The sequence below is a fragment of the Bombina bombina genome, chromosome 3 (genome assembly GCF_027579735.1).
Source record: "Bombina bombina isolate aBomBom1 chromosome 3, aBomBom1.pri, whole genome shotgun sequence".
NCBI classification, from domain to species: domain Eukaryota; kingdom Metazoa; phylum Chordata; class Amphibia; order Anura; family Bombinatoridae; genus Bombina; species Bombina bombina.
In genome coordinates, this window is record NC_069501.1 from 1135178528 (window position 1) to 1135191531 (window position 13004).

Consider the following 13004-nt stretch of genomic DNA (forward strand, 5'->3'; position numbering starts at 1 on the left):
TTCTACTGGGGTAATGTTGTTTTCTCTCGGATTTCTCAGATATGATTGAATAGCCGAGTGTATCTGTAAGTAAACGTACCAGTGTAATTTCAAGGGGTACAATTTTGTCTGAAGTTGGTTAAATGTAAGTGTAGTTCCACCCTCCATGTAGTCTGCCACTCTATATAACCCCTTATTTTCCCATTTCTTAAGCTGAGTCCAGAGTTCACTAGGTACTATATATATAATCGGAATGTATAAGGAGTATTTTGGCAGAAGGCTATATTTAGTTCTTGCCATCAAGTGGTTACTGTAAGGTTTGTAGTATATGGTTTATATGCCTCTTTATGGGTTTGTATTCTCTCAGGGTCCCAGATGATTAAGTCAGTCTCACCCCACCCACCTGAGTTTGCTTCTACGGTAGGCCATATAATCTCTTTGTTTCTTTTCAGTAGTAGTATGTCTTGTGCCAGTCTGGCAGAGTTATAATAGTCTATTAAGCTGGGAGCCCCGATACCTCCAAGTTTCTTATGTTTATTTAAGATTGATTTCGCTATTCTGTTCGTTTTATTACCTCTAATGAATATTAGTATCTCTTTTTGTAGTGCATCTAAATCTGTCTTTACAATTTTAATAGGCAGGGTTCTAAATAAATATAATATCCTTGGCAAGGTAGTCATCTTTAATGCCGCTACTCTGCCTAGCCACGAGAAACCAAATCCCTTCCACTTCAATAGGTCCCTTCTTATTTGTTGAAACAATGGGATATAGTTTACTTTATATAGTTGCGAGGGGCAGGTTGGGAGGTGGATCCCAGATATTTTAGGGAATGTTTCATCCATTTAAAGTTAAAGTTTGATTCTAATAAAGTCTGAGTCTGTCAGGGAATCGCAATGGGGAGAGCCTCGCATTTTGCTGCATTTATTTTAAATCCCGACATGAGGGAAAAGGTCTGTATTGTTTGGTAGAGGTTGGGCAGTGATATCAGTGGGTTCGTCAAAGTCAGTAATATATCCGCAAAAAGGGCTAATTTATATATTGTTGTGGCTGTCTTGACTCCTGTTATATCTACCTGTGAGCAAATTTTGGCGGCAAGTGGCTCTATGCACAGAGCGAAGAGTAACGGAGAAGGGGGCACCCCTGTCTGGTCCCGTTACGGATTGGGAATGATTGAGATTTATAACCTGCTGATGAGACCTGTGCTCCTGGGACAGAATAGATTGCTTTAAGTGCCTTAATAACTGCCCCCTCAAATCCCATCTTATGTAGTACTGAAAACATATAATCCCAATCAATTATATCAAACGTCTTCTCCGCATCCAAAGATAGGAGCAGAGAAGGCGTTCGTGTCTCTTTCAGGATCTGAATCAAATTGGTGACTCTACGTATGTTATCCGGGGCTTCTCTACCTTTAATAAAACCCACCTGATCTGGGTGGACCAGGTGGGGAATAATGTGCTTGAGCCAGTTCGCTATTATCTTTGTGAAGATCTTAAGATCTTGGTTGATTAGGGATATTGGGCAATAGTTTTGGCATTGTTTGTGATCCTTCCCTAGCTTGGGGATTACCACTATTTTTGCGGCTAGGAGTTCAGGTGGGATAACCCCCCCTTCCATAACATGATTACAAAATTTAACGAGATGTGGGATTAATGTAGCTTTAAATAGCTTATAATATTTGCCGGGAAACCATCCGGTCCCGCTGCCTTTCCAGGCTTGAGATCTTTGATAGTCCCCATCACTTCCATAGTGGATATGGGTGCATTCAATGTTTCCCTTTGTTCCTTAGTTATAGTTTGCAGCAAGTTGGGGGTGAAGAAAGTTGAAGTGAGTGTCTCCGTCTCCTTATTATGTAAAACCTTCCTCCTGTCATATAGGTCACTATAATATGCTGCGAAAGTGTCTACTATTTCCTGTGGGTGTGAAGTCACAGAACTGTGTGGTGTCTCAATTGAAGAAATCACTGATGCTTTACAACATTCCCGAATTTTATGTGACATGTATCTGTCTGGCTTGTTTGCGAATATGAAGTATTGTGCCTGCATTTTCTGAATGGCTCTAGTGGCCCGCGACTCTAGGAGTGCAGCTAATGCAGTTTTTTTAGAGTGGAGGGTCTTTTGGATAGCTTTTGTCCTAATGTGTTTGTGTCATCTTTCTAAGTCTTCAATTTCTGTATGAAGTTGTTGTAATTGTTGCCTATATTCCCTGATCTGTTTAGTTTTTTCTTTGATAAGTATCCCTCTTAAGACTGTCTTATGAGCTGCCCATGTAATCCCTGGGTTAGTTACAGTGTTCGTGTTTATATGCCAATATTCGGTTAACAGTTTAAGTATACTATGATGTGTTTGAGGGTTTCTAACATATGACTTGTCGAAGGTCCACGTTCTATTTCTGTTTGGATCACACAATCCCTCCACCTGTAGGGTGATGATCGAGTGATCAGACCATACACAGGCATGAATCTGGGAGCTGTTTAATAGTGGTTGTAATATCTGACTTACAAATATATAGTCTAATCTAATGTAGGACTTATGCGCTGCCGAATAGAATATAGTATCGTTGGTCAAGCCGTAAAGTGTCGATCATGTTTCTATCAGGGAGTGAGGCAACAGACTTTCTCTTATTGATTTTACAATGCGGTTATGTCTAGTTTGCTTGTTAGTTAGGGGTTTAGTATCAGTTGAGCTAATAGGCCTCAAAGTAATATTGAAATCCCCTGCTAGAAATATTTTGGTATGGGACCATTGTGTGAGCAGGTGCGAGATATGCTGGAAAAAACTGTGCTGATTCTCATTTGGTGTGTAGACATTGCACAGGGTGATTTCCGAGTCTAGGGTTCGCCCTTTTACTATTATGTATCGCCCTTCAGTGTCTGTAATTATGTCTTCCGGTGTAAAAGTGAAGTGTGTATGAGAATGGATGTGCCCCGTTGTTTGGAAGTTGCTGTCGAGTGATAATGGGTGTTGAAGTATTTTGCCCAATATTTTGGGATACTATCTTTAAAGGGACACTGTACCCAATTTTTTTCTTTCATGATTCAGATAGAGCATGCAATTTTAAGCATCTTTCTAATTTACTCGTATTGTCAAATTTTCTTTATTCTCTTGGTATCTTTATTTTAAAAGCAAGAATGTAAGTTTAGATGCCGGCCCATTTTTGGTGAACAACCTGGGTTGTCCTTGCTGATTGGACAACACCAATAAAGAAGTGCTTTCCATGGTCCTGAACCACAAATTGGCTGGTTCCTTAGCTTAGATGTCTTCTTTTTCAAATAAAGAAAGCAAGAGAATGAAGAAAAATTGATAATAGGACTAAATTAGAAAGTTGCTTAAAATTGCATGCTCTATCTGAATCACAAAAGAAAAAAATTGGGCTCAGTGTCCCCTTAAGTAGGTGGGTCTCCTGTAGAAATAAAATGTTAGCATGTAAGGAGGTGTATTGTGTCATCGCCATACGCCTTTTCACATCTGTATTTAATCCCCTTACATTATGGGATAATATCTTTATTTTAGGGAACATATCAGTATGTGTATGTTAGCATGGTGCAAAAGGGGTTTTGTTACCTATGGTTCACTGAACTGGAAACCTAGTAGTATAGATTGTAGGCGGTCAGTAATATAGTTGGTGGACTGTATTGTGTCGTCACTGGGAAGGGGAGGGGAACTAGAAAGAGAGTATATCGTTAATAACAAAAAAAACAGCAATTTAAGGTCCTCAACAATAGGGCCTCTAGTAAGTGAACTATAATATATCATAAAGATGAACAAAAAAAAGAACATGTTACACTGGGGGAAACTATATTCCCACAACATCATAGAACTTTTGCAATTATAACTTAATAGGAGTCCCTAAGAATAGGCAACATTCAGGAGGCTCTTGCTGTAGGTTGGGAAACACAAAAAGAACCCCCCCCCCTTTATTGTCAAACATTTTGAAAGTCACCTGGGGTTATCTCCATCTTTAGTTCCTATAACCTATTCTGAATGCTATCCAGGCTCCAAAAGAAGTGCTATACACACATTTGTAGATTCGAGATGATTGTAGGATCTTCTAGGAAATGTTCCCTCTTGTTTCTTTTATTTTCTGTTTCTTGTGATTGATTGTCTGCCATTTGGAAGGATCTGGATGTCTTTCTGGGTCTTTGCTCTTCGATGGGTTTGATGCCAGTATTGGGATAGTGGGTGTTTCTAAAGTTAAAATCTTACAGATCTCTGGTATGTCTTCAGGATCTTTGAGTATAATTGTTTTTGAATCTTTAGTAATATGTAAGGCAAATGGGAACCCCCATCTGTACGGTATCTGATGTTTTCTAAGTAGAGTGGTGAGAGGACGTAGGGCTCCCCTTCTCTGCAGAGTCCTGATGCTGAGATCTTGATAAAACTGGATCACGTTGCCTTGGTATTTAAACGTTGGATGCTTTCTTGCTGCCTGTAGAATTTTTTCTTTGTCAGGGAAGAAAGTTAGTTTGATTATAATGTCTCTTGGGGGTAGGCCTGGTTTAGGTCTGGCCTTTAACGCTCTGTGTGCTCTCTCTATGTGAAAAATGTAATCCACTGGAGAGCTTGTAATTTGAGTGAAAAGTTGGGTGAGATAGGCTGGTATATCTGCAGGACCTACTTCTTCTGGAACTCCTTTGAGACGGATATTATTCCTCCTGCTCCTATTCTCCAAATCTTCCATTTTATCTTGAAATTCTTCAAGTAGTTGTTGTTGTGTAGACATGGTTTGGGACATTTGATCCATTTGATCCACCATGGAGTCTTTTTGGTCCTCTAGTGTCTCAATCCTATTACCCATCTCCAGTAAATCAGATTTGATTTCAGAGAGACTACTGGTCACTGATGAGTGTATGGAATCGATTTTCTCCCATAATTTTTCGAAATTATCTGCTGTCTTTTTTGGATACTAAATTTATATGGTCAGCTTTTGTTAGCTGACTTTTGTCTTGTAGTAGTTGTTGAGAGTCAGTGTCAGATTCTTCATCCGCTTCTGCGTCCGTCAGTTGTTTACTTGTTTGAGAAGATTTAAAGAATACAGACACAGTTGCAGATTTTAATGCTTTATCCCCCTTAGTGGGTCTTTTAGAGGTCATCTTGGCAGTGGATAAGTACAGTTAAGAGAACCACAGAGGACAACCAAAGTTTCCACCCCCCCCCCCCCCCATTAGCTGAGGAGGCTGTTACTTCCTAGATATTGAACTATAGATAGTTTGATCCAAAGTGAAGCTTACTGCAACTCAGACTTTTCCCTAAATGCTATATTTAGGCAGGCATTCCATCAGAAGCAACAAGAGGTTTGTGTTTTATTCTCATATTATGTAGAGATTCATGCCGATGTTGGTCTCATTATGATATCCAAAATTTAGTTCCCCCAGTATAGATCAGGGTGCTGTTTACATTTTAGTCAGTAGATATCCCCACAAAGTGTTGCTGTATAAGTATTTGGGGGGGGTGAGCAGTTTAATTAGTTAGAGGTGTCAGCTGCAGGAAATATTAACCAGTCTGTCTTATATTATTTATATATGAATTGTGTGATCTCCAGTATAGCCTGTAACTTGGTATCACAATGCTGCAGATTATTGTCTTCCCTGATGAAGGAAAAGGGTGTAAGGGATATGACCTGTCACCACTCCAGGCTGACAGGAAAGGGGGGGGGGGAGAGGGTGTTGAGAAAAAAAACTCCTCTGTAATGGTTCTATTTCGGTGCAACCTGCTTCTAAGAAAGCACTGAAGTCAGTTCTTGACAAGATGAACAGGGGTTAATATGGAGGCTCAGAGGAGTGAAGGAGCTTCCAGGATGTTTATAAACTAATATATTAAAGGAGCTGTGTATGATGTTGAGTGGTTATTTGTCCCTTTAATTTTATTTGTAGGTCAGAGTGCTTAGTGTGACTTCAGGGATTTATCAATAAATCGTTGTTCATACACCTTCCACTATTTTTATTAATATTAGGTGATGCAGCATTTCTTGGTTCTCAGCCAAGCTCCGAATTAGCTGTGCCGTCTAGATATTGTTCCGTGAGCCTCTAGCCCAAATGGAACTGTAGTCTCAGTGTGTCAGGAGCTCTTGATCCCCTGCTCCCCACGGTTGCCCAGAGACTCATTGCAGAGTATGAGCACCGGGGTTTTGCTCCTTTCTGGCTACGCAGCTAACCCGCTGTCTCCTTTACTGCGTCCTGTCCCGGAGCTTGCCCCCACCTTCTCTTCTGGTTTCGATATGAGTCGACACTGGGTAATGGCGCTTTTCACACCATTTTGTCCCCTGTACCGCTAGAGTGTTCAGACAGTCTTGTGTGAGCCCCACAGTGTCCCTTCAACTCACCGGCTCTTTCTTGAACAGCCGCTTCTTCTGCAGTTAGTGAGGGCAAGTAAAGATGTGGGATCCCTGGGCTCCACTCCGGTATATGGACGCCTGTAGGGTCGGCACAGAAATCTCCTTCAGTAGGTAAGGTGGACTGTAGATCTCCTACTCCTCCGCTGCCACAGATCCCCCACTGCTCAGATATGTATGAATCTCACCTAAAATTATATAATAAAGCACTTTTAAATAACGAGAATAATAACATTATGCAGGAGCTCAATTACACCACGTCTGCTCTTCTCTTAGGCTGGCTTCGCCCCCAGAAAAACCTATTTAAAGGGACATAAAAGGTGACAGTTTGCTAGGGCATTTTATTATTGCACTAGTGCTTGCACATAAGTGTGTTAGCCTCTTGCAAAAGAGTTAAACACATAGTCAATGTCAGTTCTGAGACAGCAATACACATCTGTGCAGACCCAGTTGGGCTCATAGGACATGTTTACTGACAAGCCATTAGTGTATTGCTTTTCTGGAGATGACTTTGACTATGTACTTAACATTTTGTTGAAGTTAAACACAGTTTTGGGTAAACAATAGCAATATTAAAACTAGCAGCATGCAAGCTCATCAACAACCTTTGCAGCCAGTGGAAGAAAATATAAAATGTAGGTATTTTTTCCACTACATGAAAAAAATCTTGTGAACTCTGATATTTTTAGTACAAATACACACAGATGTTATATTTTTTTTGTTCTGTAATATAAATATACTATGATGTTGCTCTCAAAGTTAAAAATGGAGTGTAGATTATATGTAATCCAGGGGTCAACAAATGTGTTTAAAATTAGAAGGCAGTAAGAATATTTAGGGGCTCTACTTTTAGGACCTAGAGAGTGGTATTTGTATATAGATCTATAGTAAATAATACAGAAAAATAGGAGTCACGAGTCAGGGGTAAAATTCAATTTACCACAAAACACAAACATACCACACTCACTAGATAAAATAACAGATTTTATAATAACAAAATAACAAAAAAATTTAATGTGAGGTGTATATATATATATATATATATATATATATATATATACACACACACAAATATGCCATGTGAGTGGTTTACACACATACACATTTTTATTTTGCTAGTTAACCTTTAGTAATCAAGCTCATCATTTATAGAAAAAGCCTTACAGTCTACAAACATCATTGTCAAAGTGCCCTAAAGGCTGTAAATCACAATCTTGTAATAAAGAGCAGAGCAGCTAGTCCCACATAACCTTCTCACCTCCAAGGCCTTAATAGAACATAAACATTCATCCTGAAGCAGAATTTAACCCCCTGGCTATCAAAATGCACTACAGCACATAACAAGTGAATACACTGCAATCCTCTCTGGTAGCCAAGGGGTTAAAGTATGCTCTGCTTGTTATGTTGTCATTCTAGGCAGCATTAAAAACCTTGTACAGTCCTAACCTGTCCTGAAGCCTTCATTCCTTCAACAAAAAGTGTCTGCTCCATATCAGCATAGAGCTTGGCTGTGTGAGGGAGGCAACAGAAGTACAGAAAATAAAAGTATCTGCACCACAGTTATCAGCATTAAGCTTGGCTGTGTGAGGGAGGCAACAGAAGTGCATAAAATAAAAGTGTCTGCACCACAGTTATAAGCATGGAGCTTGGCTGTGTGAGGGAGGCAACAGAAGTACAGTACATAAAATAAAAGTGAAACTTACACAGTAAACATGCCTGGCAAAAATGGGAGGGGTTTAGTTTTAATCTTTGCCCCTCTCTCCTTCATGGCTTGGACTGCTGTATCATATTCCCAATGCTGGCAACACAATTCTTACTAAAACTAATGCCCTCAGGGGATTTTTTTTTTTTTTTAATACACTGACTACAGGCAGCCGCCCCTCACTGCAATGCGCCTGTAGGCACATGCCTACTGTGCCTAATGGGAAATCCGGCCCTGAAGGTGCGTGCACAATTTGTGGCTTCGCATTAACGCTATTATATGTTCCAACTGTAATTTAGCCCTATATATTTACTAAACTGTGGTATTTTTAATCATATTATTGTATGGAATGTATGAGAACTGGTGACTTGCAATCCAAAAGTATGTCATTTTATATATTGTTTAAATATGTCTGAGGGAAAAAACATTAACATTTTTCTTCGAGCAATAACTGTATCGAATGTTGCAGGAGCAAGGTTCTGGAAACTGCGAGATGCATTTTAGTCTTACTGGGGCACTTAGTCAAAAATCATAATTTTCAGAGTAAAAGTACAGGAAAAAATTGGAACTAAAAAGTGAAAATAAATTATAATCATGATTTATTTATTTTTAATACACATAATTAAAGCACCACTAAATGCAGTAGAATTGGATAACTGACAGATAAACACTATAAAAAAGCAAAGCCATAGCACTGAATTCGAAATGAGAAGTAGAATATTTTCTGGCAAATTTCTAAATGAATCCAAATTTCCCTACCCCTGTATCATGTGACAGCCACTATCTAATCCCAAAATTAATATACATATATACTGTGCACGTTTACACATGCTCAGTAGGAGCTTGTGTCTCAGAAAGTGTGCATATAAAAAAGAATGTGCACTTCTTAATAATGAAAGTATATTTATTTATTTTTTTATTGCATGCTCTGTCTGAATCATAAAACTATAATTTTGACTAGTGTCCCTTTAAACATTTTACAGGGATTTATCGTAGAGAGAATCCAATTATTAGAACATGAAGATTTGTTCTTAAAAGTTTTGGTGCTTATACAATCCTTACCTCTTAAAGGAACATTAAACTCAAATTTACCTTCTTCAAAATTTAAGTATGTCTAAAAAACAAAAAAGGGTCATTTGTTTTAGAGGCATTTTAATGAGACAGTAAATACCTTTCAATTACAATATTTTACTGTTTTCTTGCTATATTGTTTTTTTCCATGGGGTTACAATTACATTAGAAATAAGGAAAACAACCTACTGATTCTAATAATTGAAGAATGGAAGAATATTCCTTATGACCAATTTTAACAAGTCAGAAGAATTTGTAGTAGGTTATCAGAAACCCTTAGGGGAATACTCCATCCGCTTACTTTTTATTTAAAGGGACATTCAAGTCAAAATTAAACTTTCATGATTCAGATAGAGCACATCATTTTAAAAACTTTCCAATACACTTCCATTTCCTAAATGTGCACAATATTTTTATATGCACACTTTCTGAGGTTCCAGCTCCTACTGAGCATGTGCAAAATTCAAACGATAAACGTATATGCATTTTGTGATTTGCTGATGGTTGTCACATGATGCATTAGGAAGGAAAATTTAACTAACTTTCTGCTAGATTATGAGTTTGGCGTTATGAGTGAAAAAGCAGCGTTATGGCCCATAACGCTTAATTTTCCCTAACGCTGCTATTACAAGTCTTGGCGGTATAAGTGTACCGCACACCTTTTATCCTGTCACGCAACGTCAATACCGCACTTTTTTTCAATGGGACTCCCATAGCGCAGGTATTACGAGTTTGGGAGGCCAAAAAGTGAGCGGTACACTTTATAACCACAAGATCCGTACCGCCATCTAAAGTCAGCAGTTATGAATTTTAAGCTACAAAGCTGTAACATAAAACTCATAACTAAAGTGTTAAAAAGTACACTAACACCCATAAACTACCTATTAACCCCTAAACCGAGGCCCTCCTGCATCGCAAACACTATAATAAATTTATTAACCCCTAATCTGCCGTTCCAGACATCGCTGCCACTATTAAAATGTATTAACCCCTATTCACCACTATAATAGACCTAATAACCCCTAAACCGCTGCCCTCCCGCATCGCAAACTCTATTTAAATATAATTAACCCTAATCTGCCGTCCGCCCACACCGCCACTATAATAAACCTATTAATCTCTAAACAGCAAGCCCCCCACAACAAAATATACTTAAATAAACTATTAACCTCTAAACCACAAGCCCCTACAACGAAGTATACTTAAACTATTAACCCCTAAACCGAAAGCCCCCCTAACTTTATATTAAAATTACAATTTCCATATCTAAAATTAAATTAAAATGTACCTATTAAATTAAATAAATTAATTTTAAACTAACAACTAAACTAAGATAATTATTAAACTACAATTAAACTAACTACCAATTAAATTAAAATAAACTACACATTAAAAAAATCCTAACACTACTCCAAAAATTAGTATCTAAAAAAAAAGTATCTAATTACAACAAAAAAAAACAACTAAATTGCAAAAACAAACACTAAATTACGAAAAATAAGAAACAAATTTTCAAAAATAAAAAAGAACTATACCTAATCTAATAGTCCTATCAAAATTAAAAAGCCCCCCCCCAAAATAAAAAACCTCTAGCCTACAATAAACTACCAATGGCCCTTAAAAAGGGACTTTTGTGGGGCATTGCCCCAAAGATAACAGCTCTTTTACCTGTAAAACACAAATACAAACACCCCCCCCAACAGTAAAACCCACCACCCCCACAACCAACCCCCCCAAATAAAATAACTATCTAAAAAATCCTATGCTCCCCATTGCCCTGAAAAGGGCATTTGTATGGGCATTGCCCTTTAAAGGGCATTTAGCTCTTTTACATGCCTAGACCCTAATCTAAAAATAAAACCCAAACAAAAAAAACCTTAAAAAAACCTAACACTAACCCGACGATCCACTTACAGTTCTTGAAGTGCCGCTTGAAGGATCCATCCAGCCGGAGATATTTATATGTATCATTTTTATTAGATAGTGTATCTATGGGTGTTAATGTATTTTTTAATGTATTTATGTTGTGTTGGTGCAATCTTTTATTTAGCTCTAACCCTTTGCGGGAGGACTTCAGTGGTGCTAACTTTCAACTTACTTACTGTAATGCTCGTGGGATACTCCTCTATCAGACCGAACTTGGCCAGTAGTCTTGTTATCCCAGCGTCGAGCCGGAATGATAGGGGATATCCCAGAGCAGAGAAAGTTAGTAAGATGAGGAAGGCGGCACCACAGACAGGACAGTCCCCAGCAGCAATGGCATAGCATTCCAAGGACAAACCACTTGAATGGTCAGGCAGGCAGGGTTTGGAAACAGCAAGGCAGTCCAAGGGCACACCACTAGAATGGTCAGGCAGGCAGGATTTGGCAACAGTAAAGCAGTCCAAGGGCACACCACTAGAATGGTCAGGCAGGCAGGATTTGGCAACAGTAAAGCAGTCCAATGGCACACCACTAGAATGGTCAGGCAGGCAGGGTTCTGCAACAAACAGGCAATCTAGAACAACAGGGGTTAATAAGCAGAGTAGTCAGACAGGCAGGGTTCAACAGCAGTATATCAATCCAGTAATTAAGGGGTTTAGCAGGCAGAGTAGTCAGACAGGCAGGGTTCAGCAGCAGTATATCAATCCATTAATTAAGGGGTATAGCAGGCAGAGTAGTCAGACAGGCAGGTAAATTAATACAACGATCTGTGACACCCAGGAGCACAAAAAGTAACACCTATACTTGGGCAGTGACAGATCGTTGTAGTGAAACTTACATAGGCGCAGGATTCGTGCCACAAAGGTCCGACCAGCATCTGGAGCGTGCGGCATTGATGTTGGTGCCGCACGCATCCGGACCCCGATCCAACCACTGGCAACGAGCAAGGAAGGAGAAGCAAGGAGATGCTGTGCCCCTAGCAATGGCTAGAGCGGAGCGGTGTGACATAGCCCCCCTCTCAAGGGTTCCCTCCGGCAAACAGAGTCAGCCTCAAAGGATGAACAGCATGGAATCTGGAGACCAGAGATGGAGCATGCACATCATGGGCAGAAACCCAGGAACGATCTGCCACAGAGTAACACTTCCAATGTATCAGATACTGCAGTTGTCTGCGTCTGTATTTGGAGTCCAGGATCTTAGCTACCTCATATTCGGGGTCACCACAGACCAGGAGCAGAGGAGGAGGAGCTTGGAGCCAGGTATATCTATTCTTGATGTAAGGTTTGAGTAGTGAGATGTGGAAGACTGGGTGTATGCGTAGGGTTTTGGGCAAGGCCACTTTGTAGGCAACAGGAGACAGTCTTTTCAGGACCTTGTAAGGGCCGATAAACCTAGGCCCCAATTTGTGGGCCCCAATTTGTGTGGCACATACAGAAGCTCTATGATGATCAGCAAACTTCTTATATCTAGAGACAGCTGAACGTAGATGAGAGTAAATACGTTGCTAATGAGTGGTGAGTCCAGTTATGTGTTGGTCTGCAGCAGGAACCCCAGTGGACTGAGCAGAAAGAGGGAAGACACGAGGTTGATACCCTGCTGTGGCTTGAAATGGAGAACATTTAAGAGAATAGTTCGAATGAGTGTTTCTTGCCAGCTCAGCTAGGGGTAACAACTCAGACCAGTTGGTATGGCAAGCGTTGACAAAGGCTCTAAGTTAGGCTTCAAGATCCTGGTTTACTCTCCCAGTTAGTCCATTGGTCTGAGGATGGTAGCCAGAAGACAAGGAAACAGTGGTTTCAATCAACTTACAAAAGGCTCTCCAAAAGGTAGAGATGAACAGTGGACCTCTGTCGGAAACAATATTCACAGGAATGCCATGAAGTCGTCATGCAAGAGAAAAAGAGATGATAATTATTGGGCAGAAGGCAGTTTGGTTACGGGTACAAAATGAGCCAGTCTGGAAAAGCGATCCGCCACAACCCAGATAACTGTATGGTTG